Genomic DNA, 15,382 nt, shown 5'->3' on the forward strand with positions numbered 1-15,382 from the left:
GATGGTCCATCCTGGCCCGATTTTTCCTGTTACTTGTGAAAACACTATTGTTAATACCCACCGCCCACCCCCGCCAGCTATATATCCCTTGCTCAATATGGCCGCGGACTTAGCCTGATTAGGGAGCACTAAAAAACACAAATAAATCCGGCGCTAGTATGACAGGACCAGCGCCCTCTCCATGATAATTGGCATAACACCTCAAGTAGCAGCTGTTTTGGAACAAAACGCACCAGGAGGAATGTTCAAAAGTATCAGTCACACAAGGGTTACCCACATATAAGCGCTCTATGAACCCACTGATGATGATTACTGATGGCAGCAATAATAGTCATGAATGATGCCAATGTAGTAATTAGAACATTGAAAAGTTGTCAGGACAACCATACGAGAAGCAACTTTTGTGCAAACCAATCAATAATCGCTTATTGTGATTTTTCTTACCAAATATATGTAGCAGAAAACAAATTGGCCTAAAATGTTAAACATTTTTGATTTAAATTTTTTTTTTTTTGAGAATGTCATCTAGCAGAATGTGAAAATAGCTTTTTTTTTCAAAATTGTCGCTGTTTTTTTGTTTATAGCGCAAAAAATAAAAAGTGCAGAGGTGATCAAATACCACCAAAAGAAAGCTCTATTTGTGGGAAAAAAAGGATGTAAATTTTGTTTAGGTACAGCGTCGCATGACCGCACAATTGTCCATTAAATTAACGCAGTGCCAAATCGCAAAATAGGGCCTGGTCATTAAGGGGGCAAATCCTTTCGGTCTTAAAGTGGTTAATTGACTTGGGGATCTTTCCAGAAAGTTGGCCCATAAAGATGCAGCACTGCGCCTGAGCCATGCGTTTTATTATTTAAAAAGCTAGGTAAGTTTAAATTTTTAATTATATTTTTATGAAATATTTTCCTTGCATACATTTTTTTTTAACTTAATTATACTATAAGCTGATCTTTCACAATAAATTCTGATTTTACAATCTCCTTTATATTTACTATTAACTATGTAGGACACGGGTCTTCCTTATTTGATGGTAATTCAATGGATTGTAAGTTTGCCCTCATATTACACATTTCTGGTTAATTTAAAACTGATTGTACAATCAGCTTGTACATTGTATAGTCTTGGCAGCATGGAAACTGCCTTTTGGTGCCTATTAACAAGAACATTCTTGTCTTTATCTGGGAATTTTCCATTTAACTACTCCAGCTGCACCTAAGGTTTTACATTGTTTCTTTGATTGCATATCGCTCTCTTGTGGCCAGAAGTATAATGAACACTCAATGAGGTCTTGCCTGAACACAGAATAGTATTTTAACTTTACTGCAATATGAATCTTGGCACAGATGGATATACCGTATACTGTATTGACTGGTGGGATGAGTTCTTAATTTGTTTTTATGTCCAGGCTGAAAAATATGGCTTTTTGGTGTCTGGGGAAATTTTTGCATTATTTCAGACTACTAGAGGTAGTACTAGAGCAGGGGGTCTCCAAACTGTCTAAATAAAGATTTTAGGGGGACCAGATTGTGGTGATAAGGGGTATAACATTTCCTGGCATTGGTGGGAGTAAACAATGCCTCAGGCTTGGTGGTAAGTGGGAGTAAAGAAATGAAATAACGCCTATGGTCAGTAGGATGGGGAATGGTGCCCCATCACTGGTAGCAGTAAGAGGAATAACCGACTCAGTGTTGGTGTCAGTGTTGGTGTCAGTGGCAGGAATAAAGCCCCATCATTGGTATCAGTTTTGAGGAATAACTGCCTTATTGTTGGTGGCAGTGGCAGGAATAATGCCCCATCATTGGATCAGCATTGGTATCATTGGGAGGAATAGTGTCCCATCATTAATATCAGTGGGAGGTATAGTGTCCCATCTTGGTATCAGTGGGAGGAAAAGTTCTCTATCCTTTGGTATTAGTGAGGGGAATAAAGCCCCATCATTGGTATTAGCAGGAAAAATAGTGCCCCATCATTGGTATCAGTTTTGAGGAATAACTGCTTTATTGTTGGTGGCAGTGGCAGGGATAATGCCCCATCATTGGGATCAGCATTGGTATCAGTGGGAGGAATAAAGCCCCATCATTAATATCAGTGGGAGGTATAGTACCCCATTTCGGTATCAGTGGGAGGAAAAGTTCTCCATCCTTTGGTATTAGTGAGGGGAATAAAGCCCCATCATTGGTATTAGCAGGAGAAATAGTACCCCATTTTGGTATCAGTGGGAGGAATAGTGTCCAATCAGTGGTGTCATTGGAAGGAATAGTGCTCCATCATTGGTATCATTGGGAAGAATAGTGCACCATCATTGGTATCAGTGGAAGGATTACCACCCCATTGTTGATGTCAGTGGGAGAAATAGTACCCCATGGTTGATGTCAATCAAAGGAATAGTGCCCCATCATTGGTATTCAGTGGGTAAAATAGTGCCCCGTCATTGGTATCATTGGGAGGAATAGTGCCCCATCATTGGTATCATTGGGAGGAATAGTGCCCCATCATTGGTATCAGTGGGAGGAATAGTGCCCCATCATTGGTATTCAGTGGGTGAAATAGTGCCCCGTCATTGGTATCATTGGGAGGAATAGTGCCCCATCATTGGTATCATTGGGAGGAATAGTGCCCCATCATTGGTATCAGTGGGAGGAATAGTGCCCCATCATTGGTATCAGTGGGAAGAATAGTGCCCCATCATTGGTATCATTGGGAGAAAATGTCCTCCATGGTTGGTGTCAATGGGAGGAAGAGGGCTACATTCAGACCACTGTATTAGAGGGTAATAAACCAGCTATGATAGAACAGTCCTATCTGATTTTGATCCTTGAAGCATGTTGATGGGATAGATTAATATATTACTTACAGTTACCCAAGGTAAGATCTATGCAGAACTTAAATAAATGGGTTGAATAAAGTTACTAAGTAGTTTGCTCAGAAAGAAGTATGGTAAGAAGATCCTTTGCTGTGTTGTTTTTCCTATCTCTAAATTGTATCTCTGACCAAAATGGTTTCTTACTTTGACTAAGGGAGGGAATGTCAGAATTTACTTCTCTTTACTACCTGCTATGCAAAGTAAAGAGACAACTCCTGTAACACATGAAAACTTTCTGTTCAATGAACAATGATCAACAGGACACCAAAAGGGTGAATCTTCCCAGTGGAAACAAAGCAGTAAAACTTGACAGGGGTTTTAATTTTTCCATTATTTTTCAAAAGCTAAAAAAAAAAAAGGTTTAAGCACACTATCTTGCCTGCTTGCCTGAGTTAAGGGTAGTTTGATTCCAAGAAGTAAATGCTACACAAATTATCTGCCCTTACTCAAGATGGCCATTGCTATAAGGGCTAGCAGGGTTTTTTTTAAAGTCATTTCTCAGGAAAAAAAAGCATTGAGACATAGATGGATGGGTGAGTTTGCTTTGAATATTAAAATGGTTTGTGATGCTCAGATGCATTGTATTTCCCCTTAACAACCAGTTATATTTAATGCAAAATGTTCCATATACTCAATTTTTGAAGGCGTCTCAGACCACTGGTGGAAGATTTTTCAAATTCATAGTGCAGGGTTCAAGAACAATTCTATCCATATAGTAGGTGGGAACATTAAGGTGATCTAAAACTTAAATCCGGACTAAACAAATACAGCTTAAATATAAGAGCCGTGTGTTTTCTTACTCCATTCCTGGTGTCTTTTGTGTATTTCTTCTTTAGGATCTGTGCATTATTCCAACATGAAAGAGCTCATGCCCTTCTATGCAGGAGGTTATGTATAAAGACCAATTGAACAATATCATAGCGCACACATACACAGAAAAAAATTGGTTTTCAAATTTTGCAAGGCTATTTAAAAACACCTGCTCTTATACAGTAAATATGGGGATTTGGTCCCACCATATGGCCATACTGTGCTTAAGCCCACCACTACGTCAAAGTACCCCATTTTCAGTGGGTCCTACACTATTCATAGAGAAGATAATCCCACTTCTCAAAACCATAGGGCATTACTCACTCCTGTCAGGGGAAAAGTTTGCAGGCTGCAGACTCCTCTGCTGAAACTGCAATGAAGGGACACCTCCTGGAACTACTCACAGGTGGACCATGCTAATGAGGTTTTGGTCTGGGAGAGTGGGGTGCTCCGCCCATAAGTCTGGTCAGGACTATATATGAAACAAAAATGATATTGGGGGGCAATGTATATGTATGTATGTATAAAGACCATTCACTGCTCTTTCCTGGTGTGGGGTGACTGGTCTTATCTTCCCTCTGTATTTTTCAGCTTTTAGTCCTGGGGTTATCAAACTTTTTAAAATAAGGTCCAGTTTTTTTCAAACAAATGCTCCGGCGTCAGTAAAAGTAAATATTTCCTAGCCTCAGAGGCATGTCCTGGCATCAGTGTTCTAAAAATAAAATTGCTCTGGCATTGATGGTCAGTGAGAGTAAATATCCGAACATTAGTGGTCAGTGAAGAAGAATGGCCCAGCATAAGTGAGGGTATATAATGCCCGGCATCAGTGCCCCATCGTGGGTATCGGTGGGGAAAGTAGTGATCCAATTATTTATTTGGGTTAAACCTTTCTAGTCTTTTTTGGATTCCAGCTTCTGTTAGCCACCAAAAAAAAGATTGGAAAAGCTTAAACACAAACAAAGCACCAGGACCTGAGAGTCCTCAAAGAACCACTATTCCTAATTGGACAGCATACTGACAGGAATGGTCTTAGCTGATTGGCGATGGGCCAACATGGTACCAATATTCAAAAAAGGGCCAAAACATATACCTAGGAACTACAGAGCAGTCTAACATCGATAGTATGTAAACAATTGGAGGTGATGATAAGGGACTAAATCCAAGAATTTGCTGATGAAAACAGTATCATTAATAGTAATCAGCATCGATCTGAAGTGTCATTCTTGCCAAAATATTCTGTTAACATTCTATGAGGAAGTGAGCTGCCATCTACATAAGGGAAGGCTGGTGGATGTGGTGTACAGTATCTGGATTTTGCAAAAGCATTCAATACAGTCCCCCATAGACCTTTCATTTACAATCTGAGGTCTGTAGGCATGGATCATAAAGTTTGTAAATTGATAGAAATCTGATTAAAGGGGCAGGTTCAAAGAGAGGTGATAAATAGCATGTCCCTTTTTTCATAAATGATAGAGATGTCAGTATAAATAGTTTTAATCTCATTGTTTGCGGACGATACGAAGCTAATAAGGGCATTAAGTACACAGCTAGATATAGTAACCTTACAAGAGGACCTCAATAAAAAATGGGATGGGCAACTACATGGCAAATGAGGTTTAATGTTAAAAAATGCAAAGTAATGCAGGGCTAAAAATGTGAATGCTAGAGGGAAAACCTCTGAGGGAATCCAGGATGGAGGAAGATCTGGGGGTCCTAGTAGATTACAGACTCAGCAACTCAAACTAACCCTTTAAATGTATTTGTCTTTTCTGCATTTTAAAAGAGTGTTTGTGAACAAAGTTATTATATATGGTAGTTATTATATAAAATCCTGTGTGCAGGGCATTGCATGGTTCAGTAAGAATTTTTGAGGTCATTCACTGCCCTAAACAGAAAAAATGCTTTAGCAGTACAGTAATAACATGGTTGTTAACATATAATAAAATGCAATGGCCTCCTGGCCACCACCTAGATGCAGAGTGCACATTTCTGTCTGAACGTTTGGATCCATCCCTCTGAAAGAGCTGATGTGACCAGAGCCATCTTAAATGTAGTTATAAGCTGTATCAAACAGGATGTTCACATAATGATAGAGTGCTGAAGTCTTCTGCCAGGAAAATCTTGAAGATTGATATCAAAAGAAAGACATTTTCAAAATAATAGAAATGAAGATTTACTGTTAATCACTAAACCACCTGTGCATAGGATAAGTGCTAATTTGAAAGTGCTGTGTGATGTCCCTTTATCCTACACAAGGATTTCAATTTCTACCCTAGGGTAGTGAAACTAATTAATAAATTAGGTGCATTATTCAATTTGTGAGCAGCAACGTAAAAAAGCGTGATAACCGCCCAGAACAGAGTAAATTGAATATGGTATACCGCACTCAAACATAAATCACACAAATATTTAAAAAAAAAAAAAAAAACCACAATAGTGACCAAGAATCATATGTGAATTTGGGTAGTGATAGAGGTGAATCTTAGATCATAAACAAACAAACACGCAAATTGGGAGAATACAATAGTACCATATATAGTGTGAAAAATATAAATGAATGGAATAAATGTGAGTCTTTGTGATATCTCCAGCGGCATTTATTACATAAATCTCAATAGAAAGGATAAATTCTTATATATGGAGCATTTGCTGTACATGCAGGTAGGTGCACAAGCACCTGGGGCTTCCACCACGTGTACACAAAATGTGCTTACCAGATGGGTCGGACCCCTTAATTACAGGGGGTCAGACCAAGTGATGATTCCCAGACAGGTATTAGGCCACTTCCAGGGCTCAGCAAAAACACTAAATGTTTCAGGATGGATTTATCACTTTAGAGCAGGGGTCTTTAAACGATGGCCCTCCAGCTGTTAAGGAACTACAATTCCCCTCATGCCTAGTCATGTCTGCGAATGTCAGAGTTTTACAATGCCTCATGGGATGTGTATTTCCGCAACAGCTGGAGGGTCGTAGTTTGGGAATCCCAGCTTTAGAGATCCCAGTTCCTTGGTATTGTGGTAAAATCAACCCAGGACCACACTCAGATTAGGCATAATGCATAAAGGAGAAATGACAAAAGGAGCCTCTCATAGTGTAATATTTTAGGCAGCAAATTTATTGGACAATAAAGGTTGCACTTACTACAATATGAAGTATATCAGACAACCAGTTCCAGCAGGGGATGCCACTTCCGTGTTCCGCGGAGATCGGAAATTGCGTCACGATCGCACGTCCCGAAACGTGTTTCGTTAGCACGTAGCCAACGTCATCAGGGGTCATCAAAATAAAAATAGAATTTTTGTAAGAACTTACCGTAAAATTCTTTTCTCTGAGTCCTCTGACAGACGCAGCCACTTCATAGTTTCCTCACAAATGGGTAATGCGCCACCTACAGGAGTAGACTAGGCAGTGAAACTATTTAGAAAAAAACTTTTTACTAGACACACCCTTAGGGGCTGTCCCCTCAGACATTACCCCAGACACATCCAGCTTACTAATCAGTTTTGTAGCAAGCAGTGAAGGAAAAAGACAACCAACCCCAAAAATAGAGGGGGTGGGGGTTGTGTCTATCAGAGGACTGGGAGAAAATAATTTTACGGTAAGTTCTTACAAAAATTATATTTTCTCTTACGTCCTCTGACAGATGCAGCCACTTCATAGTTTCCTCACAAATGGGATGTCCCAAAGCAGTGTAGGCATGAGGGGGTGGGAAGAAAAATGCAACCAACTAAAACGGTAACAATCTATCAAGGCCAGAAAAAAATGTAGCCAACAGGCAACATAAGATCTACCAACAGGAGCTAACCCTAAAACAAAAATTAATCCCAGGAAGAGAAAACCAAGTCTCTTCAGCAAACAGCAGCCTGAAAAACCTTGCGGCCAAAGGAAGCATTCGAGGATGCCATTAAATCAATCTAGTAGAATTTAGTAAAAAAGTGTGTACAGACGACCAGGTCGCCGCCTTACACACCTGAGCCACAGAAGCTTGATATCGAAAAGCCCAAGAGGCACTCATGGCTCTAGTAGAATGTGGAACACAGGGAAAGAGGAAAAACTGCTCAGGTGAATGGATGTCCTAACGATCAAGCAGAGAGCTGGTTAGGTCTGCAGTCCTGACATCTGTACATAAATATAAATAGGCAACCGCACTCCAGTTTGAAGGTATGAAGCAATAAAATCCATTTATTGAAGATCCAATCCATTAAAATGCCGTTAATTGAGCACAAGGTTGCAAACCATCAATGCTGATTGTCAACAAGAGAACAGCACGGCAGACTTCCATGGATATCATGGATTCATCAATATGCAAAGTCTCCCTGATGGAGCAAACCAGTGCCTCTACCAAAGGACGGTCCCGCACTGTCCTCCTTGCCGTCCGAATGTGAGGACAGGGATCCCTCAGGGATAGCAATGTCCACAGCAACCACTTCAGGCTCAGAATCAGAAGATTGAGAGGGCATCGGCTGTTTCTTAATAGACACTTGTGTCATGACAAGATCAACTTTGGACGCCAGAGCTTCAATGGCTGCAGACAGGGATGCTAGGGAAGGAGATCCAGATACACACACAAGATCAATGGGGAAATTTTCACTCTGGGACTCCATTTTGGTAAAGTGACAAAAAAAGGTACACTGGCCCTTTAAATCCATCGGGGCACTGTCGTGGTGAGGCCTGGGCGGACCATAACCTGTTCACGCTCCTTGGCCAGGCTGGGAGACCATAAGGATCTAGATTATCCAGTGCAAAACCTCAGCCCTGCTGTCACTTGTAGTTCACCAGGAGGATCCCCCTGACACTGTTTTGCGATAGTGAGTAAAGAAAAATAAACAGAAACATTTCACAAAGAAAATAAAAAACTGAAACCGGAGTCCCAGCAGGGAAACCTAGGTCCTACTCCTAACACTAGGCAGCAAGAAACTGATTAGTAAGCTGGATGTGTCTGGGGTAATGTCTGAGGGGACAGCCCCTAAGGGTGTGTCTAGTGAAAAGTTTTTCTAAATAGCTTCACTGCCTAGTCTACTCCTGTAAAGGGAGCATTATCCATTTGTGAGGAAACTATGAAGTGGCTGCATCTGTCAGAGGACATAAGAGAAATTTGTCTTGAAATGGACAACCATGTCTAAATCCGACCGGTTCAAATCTCGGCCGGTTCAGCAGGGATCGTCTGAGAATCGAACCATGTATGGGCAGGCTGAATGTACCCACGTTGATCGATCAATTAACTTGGCTACAACCAGCTTGCCGGATTTTCATGAGATTGCTAGCAGCAGTTATAGCTGCTAGCAATAATCACAGTGTTTTCCTGGCGGGGACGAATTCCCCCTCCCAAAAGAACACAATGGCTCAGAGGGAGGGATTCTCCAATTAACACTGTGTTGATGGGGAACCAAGCAATTTCTTTCCTGCAACTTGTGGTTGCAGGACAGAAATTCGCTCCATCTATGACAGGCTTTAGATCCTCCTGAACAATAGAATGCCAATTCTATATGAAATAGGGGATATCTTATCAGCTATTAATGACTGATCTACAATATATTGAAGAAAAAAAAAGAACAAACAAATAGGTAATTGTCACAGAAATAGTTTATTAGTTTCTATCCAATCTCCATATGCATTTTAAAAAGATCTACAATAAAATTAATAAAACAATAAAAACATTGTTTAGAAACCAGATAAAGAGCCCATACTGGTACAAAGCAGCTCTCTAGGGTCTATAAATAATACAAATAATAATTACCAAAAATCATCACTATATTAAATACAGCATTCATTCAGAAAAATACTCACATTCTCTACAAAACCACAAAAACCAATCTCTCAATAAGGCAGCAATCTGCAGCTAAGTAATGTTCCGCATAGTTTAAAAACAATGCATGTTTATTCCTGAATTTCATTGCACAAACCTACTGCTATTGAATAGGTTTTTGTTGATATTTCATTATTAATACTGGAGTCTGTTGGAAGTGGGACTTCTCAAATCAGAGTTTATTCCACTGCCCCACAGCCCCTTTGTAAACAGCAGCATTACCTTATCTGCTTCTACAGAGGTCTGCTTACAAAAAGTGTCATTTGGCTTACAAAGAACTCAGATTAGAGATCACACAGAAGAGTGCGCACATAGGCGTGCTCCTGTACTTGCGGTGATGTACTGCAGCACTAGCTTCTGTTAGTGGTCAATGCGGCAATTCCTAATCACTGGACATCAGGATGCGCCTGTGGAAACACATGCTCCTGTTTAGGTGCTTGAGCAATGTGATTGGCTTCCTGTCATTTGCAGCAATTAGGAAGGTACGCTTCAATGCCTCATGCACATGGGGAGTTTGGCCCCTGTGTGTACAAATCCTGCCACTGGGGAGGCACAGGAGCAGCATCCAGCCCCCTGCAAGCAGCCTGTCAAATGACAGGCTAAAATACGAAGCAGCTGAATGCTGTGCAGAGTGGGAAATTCACCCCTAGGGCTCTTTCACACATGGAGTCCGCCAGGCGGACTCCGTTTTTCTCAGCGCTGAGCAGGATGACAGCTGTTCTCCGCGCTGTGTGCGGGGACAGAGCTGTCAGGTCCCAATGCATCTCTATGGGGGAATCGGATGGGAACGGACCATCTGTCCGTTCTCATCCGATCCCATCCAATCCGCTGGACGGATAGAAAATAGGGTTTCCATCTGTACGGATCGGATTAGATGTCAGCGGACATGTCTCCGCTGACATCTGATGCCCCATAGAGATGCATGGGGTGACCGTTCAGATCCGCCAAAAAAAAAAAAAACTGACAGGTGGGTCTAAATGGTCCGTGTGTGAAAGGGGCCTTAAAGGACAAGTTCACCTTTGGGAACAGGTAACATGTTCCTAATGCTGCAGCTGCAGCTGCTGCCCCCTACCCCCCCCCCCCTTGGGGGAGCAGTACAGTATTTTTCCCATACTAGCTGTCACTTTTTAAAGTGGTTGTATACCGCTGATTTAAAAAAAACAAGAACAAAAAAAACCCTGCAAGGCAATGGCATAATGTGCTAGTATGCATACTAGCACATTATGAAATACTTACCTTGGAACAAAGCCCTTCAGTGCTGTAAAGTCACAGTTGAGAGGGCTGACATGTTCCCCCGGTCGGGTTTGCAAGCTCCAGTTATGTGATTGGCCGGAGCTGCGATGATGTTTCTGGCAAAGGCTCTGAAGGTCCAGCACTGTAAGCCGGACCTTCAGAGCGCATGCGCCAATGAGGTCTTTGGCTGCATGCATTCTAAATATCTCCTAAACGGTGCAAATGAGATATTCACAGTGCCTACAGGTAAGCCTGATCATAGGCTTACCTGTAGGTACAAGTGATAGTACAGAGTTTATTACCACTTTAAAATCAGTGCGGACATGTGGGCAGCAGCAGCTCTAAGTGTGAATGAACTACAAGCCCAGACATCCTTTGTGGTTGTCGGCTTGTAATTCTCAATGAACTACTACGGCACTTAGATCCTGTCAGTGTATCTGCCTGGATGTATGGCTATACAGATACACTGACAGGTCTGCAGGAGACTTGCATGGCACCAGCGATCTTTACAGGCTCCAAAAGAAAAAAAATAATAAATGCACATTTTTTTTACCTGCAAAAGGTGGATTTATCTTTTAAGCCTGGTACCCATGATGAGATTATCGGACGAATCATCGTACCATTTTTTTCTTGCATGCTAATCTCATATCAAAAATGAAGAGGCTACTAAAGTTACAAAAATTCTCGTATGACAGGATACAACTTCGGAAGTGATGTAATGTGTTGTATCGTATTGTAATTTATTCTTTAGTTTCCGAGCATACGTGATCTTGGTCTTCCAATTTGTTCGAACGAATGATGTACGGATTAAACAAAAATCATTCATTCTGGTACTGTACGATAAATATTGTCGTGTTTGACCCTTCGGATAATTTCACATGAATGGTCATTATTGGCTCTCGAAAGCCGAGTACTAACAATCAGATTATTGTACGATCACTTCAAAAGCAGTAATTTTCATCCGATTTTCTGATCATGGGTTCTAGGCATTTGACTTTGACAGGCTGCTGGCAGTGGGGCTGGACATTACACCTTTGCCTCCTTGGTGCCCAAAAACACCAGAATTTTACGCACAGGGATCAAACCACTCACGTGCATGTAGCCAAAATTAAAAAAAAAAAACAAAAAAAAAAACGAGGTCTTATTCAATAAACAATGCAATGAGAAAGTGTTAATTTGGTAACCCACCCCTACCAATCAGATTTCCCAGTGCAGGGAGAACACAATAAGGTGCATTGTGACTGGTTACTTTCAACACTCTGTTTTGCATGGTTTATAGAAAACACGCCTATTTCATTGCTATATTATATTATATCTTACAATGTATGCAGCACCATTCTAGGAAAAATTCTTCCTGATAAACAGAGCCCTTAGTTTATAAGACAGTATGCAACATTCAAAAGCCAAAACAGGTAATGACTATTGTGAATATCCTGACAGCTCTAACTTGGTAAACTCTAATTAGAATAAGAGCACCAGGCTAATGTTCGCTGCTTTTTGCATTGCCTTACTAAATTGGACCAAACACTTTAATAGCTGGTCCCAAACAGTAAAATCCTGTATGTAACCTTCGTTAGTAGTAGTTAGTTCACACTAAAAGGAGGTGCGGCAAACCTGCGTCCCGGGAGCGTTTCCCGCACTGCATCTGCAGTTGAAATCTGCAGCAGCTGTCAATGTTAGGTTATCAACACCCCAAAAGTACCATGCGATTCGGTTTCAGTGATTTTCCAAAAGTAGCGCTTGCAGTATTTTTGGTGCGGTCCAGTGCGATCTGAGCCCATTCAAAATAAATGGGCTCAAATCACAGCACACTGAACTGCATGTAATTCGCACAGGAATGAGGCTGAGCTAGCTGCCAGTCCAGGCATCCGGGTGGATCCTGATTGTAAAGTCGGGATTGATTCAGCACCTGGACCGGCTGAGTGACGTCAGCCGGCAATAGACTTTAGCCCGCTGTCGGCTGAAAACAGTTCACAGGTATGCAGAACTAAGTGCACTCCTGTGATCCATAGGAGAATTTGTGCCAAAAAAGCTTTGGACGTACTTCTTCAATTCCCAGATTTTCTCAACAAGCAGCTTGGAGAGCCTATCAGCTACTGCGCGTTCCTGTGCGATTCCTAGTGTGAACAGGATCTGAAGGAAAGTAGTGATTAGAAATATTTGCAACGTCTACTCTCTGTTATATTTCAACCTTAACACTCAGAGATAACTTGAATTTTGATTATTTACTTGTATATTCTTCCTGTCAAAGTACAAGCTAAATGTGTCAGGCTGTATTATTGGTCTAAACAACAGTGTTAAAAAGAGAGGTATGGGGTTTCTCAAAAAAAAAAAAAAAAAAAATTCATCACCAAGGTGGATGCAGCATTGATCCGAGCCTGCATCTGTCCCCTGCCGTCTCTGCACTGACAACTAAGCAATCAAACAGCGCTGATCTCTTAGTTCTCCCTTATGCTTTAACCACTTCCCAAGCAAGGACGGGCCCGTTTGTTATACCGGGGTGATGCCCGCACCTACAGGCATCATCCCGGTACCGTTATTTGCAGTCGGCGATTCTCTGCAAACCAGAAGTGGTCTATATGGCTAATTAGCCATTCAATCACTTCTGTGGGTGACGGAAGGGGGTCCCCTCCCCCTCCTCTCCAGTCCCATTGTGGACCCTCTCTCTGTAACTTGGACTGATCTCGGTCCGATCGGCTGCATGGGGGGCCAGAGGAGAGATTTGGGGGTCTAATTTTCTATCAAAAAAAAGTAGATTGTTACATGTAGGAGAAAAGTGTCCGAATAGGTTTGGGAAGGTGGTGGTTAAGCAGAGAGCAGTGACTTTAAGTCACCGACTCTCTACTCTACCTCTCCGGAGCTCACTGTAACGCTGGGCTGTGGAGGGGGTGGCAGCGGCTGGTTCAGGCTCACAGCAGCACGCTGAGAGGTAAAGCCAGCTGTAGGTCCAGGCATCTGGGTGGATCCAGACTGAATGACGTCAGCCTTTTACTGTCAGCTGAAAACAGTTCACAGGCATGCACAGAATGAAGTGCACTCCTGTGATCAATAGAAGTAGGGCCAAAAAAGCGTTGACTGTACTTCAATTCTCAGATTTACTCAACAAGCAGCTTGGAGAGCATGTCAGCTACCAGGCCGGAAATCGGTCAGCCCAAGCTGACATAGGGATCTTACAACTAAATAAAATCACACATACCAGAGGTAAAGCTGCACTAATATAAAACATAAGGGTGAATAATTCGATTCTTGCAATAGTTCATTTCTGCCTGGCCCTCTTTTAGGGCTCGTTCACACTAGCTTCTCTCTCGGAAGAGCTATCTGCTTTCAGATTTCTCTTGAAAGAGAATTTAACAAGCAGTGAGGAGGCACTGTACTGTCCTCACTGCCTGTTTAAACCCCTTGAACCCCGCACTAGTGTGTTACAATTGTGTGCATTGCATGTGGTTGCAAGGAGCTTGCAGAGTGACCCTATTCACTAGAATGGTTTGAGCTCGACAGGCACTAGGTCCACCAAAAACAACAGAGGGTATAATTTCTGCCACAGCATGTGTATACCCCCGGTCGCTGTCAATTTTAACGCTGCCTTTAATGTGCACTGTGTCTATAATGCAAATATGCATTGCACACATCACATCAAGCAACGCTCCTCAAAAAAGCCCTCTTTTTTCTCTTAAAGCTTTGCAAAGGAAGATTTTTTTTTCCTTCAAATAAACATCTCTATACTTACCTGCTCTGTGCAATGAAATGAAATTGCACAGATCTGCTCCGAACCTCCTCTTCTCGGGTCCCCCGCCGGCGCTCTTGGCTTCTCCTCCCTGTCCAGTGCCCTAACTCCCACTCGTGCTTGCTTGCTCCCAAGCCCTGCTGCTGCGTCCATTGACACAGACAGTGGGACTCAGCCCCTGCCTTCACACTCCTTCGTCATTGTTTTGATTGACAGCATTGGGAGCCGATGGTTCCCAGTGCCCCAGCAAAGCCAGTGAGACACAGAAGAGCTGAAGACTTGCATGGTGCTGGCTTGAATGAAGGGATCGGGTAAGTAAGATGGGGGGGGGGGGGGAGGTGAGGGGCCAAAACCGATGCCTAAACATTTTTTGCTTTAATGCAAGGAATGTATTAAGGTTAAAACGGTTTTGGCTTTATAACCACTTTAAGCATGCCATAAATGCTATACGTGCGTTCACTAAGCATTTAAAGGAGGTGTAAAGGGAAAAGGTTTTTTATCTTAATGCATTCTATACATTAGGATAAAAAGCCGTCTGTGTGCTGCAGCCTCCCCAGCACCCCCTAATACTTACCTATGCCCCATATCTGTCCAGCAATGTCTACGAGTCCCTTGGTCATCCGGGACTCTCCCTCCTGATTGGCTAAGACACAGCTGTGGCACCACTGGCTCCCACGGCTGTCAAAAGTTAGCCAATCAAGAGAGAGAGGGGGGCGGGGCCGATAGGAAGCTCTGTGTCTGAATGGACACACAGAGCTGCAACTCAGCTTGGATGCCCCCAAAGCAAGCTGATTGCTGTGATGGCCATCGATAGGAGGGAGGGGCCAGGAGCAGCAACAAGGGACACCAGAAGAGGAGGATCCAGGCTGCTCTGTGCAAAACCAACTGCACAGAGGTGGTAAATATAACATGTTTGTTATTTAAAAATAAAAAGAGACTTTACAA

Source organism: Pelophylax lessonae (genome assembly GCF_965119305.1).
Source record: "Pelophylax lessonae genome assembly, chromosome: 4".
Classification (NCBI taxonomy): domain Eukaryota; kingdom Metazoa; phylum Chordata; class Amphibia; order Anura; family Ranidae; genus Pelophylax; species Pelophylax lessonae.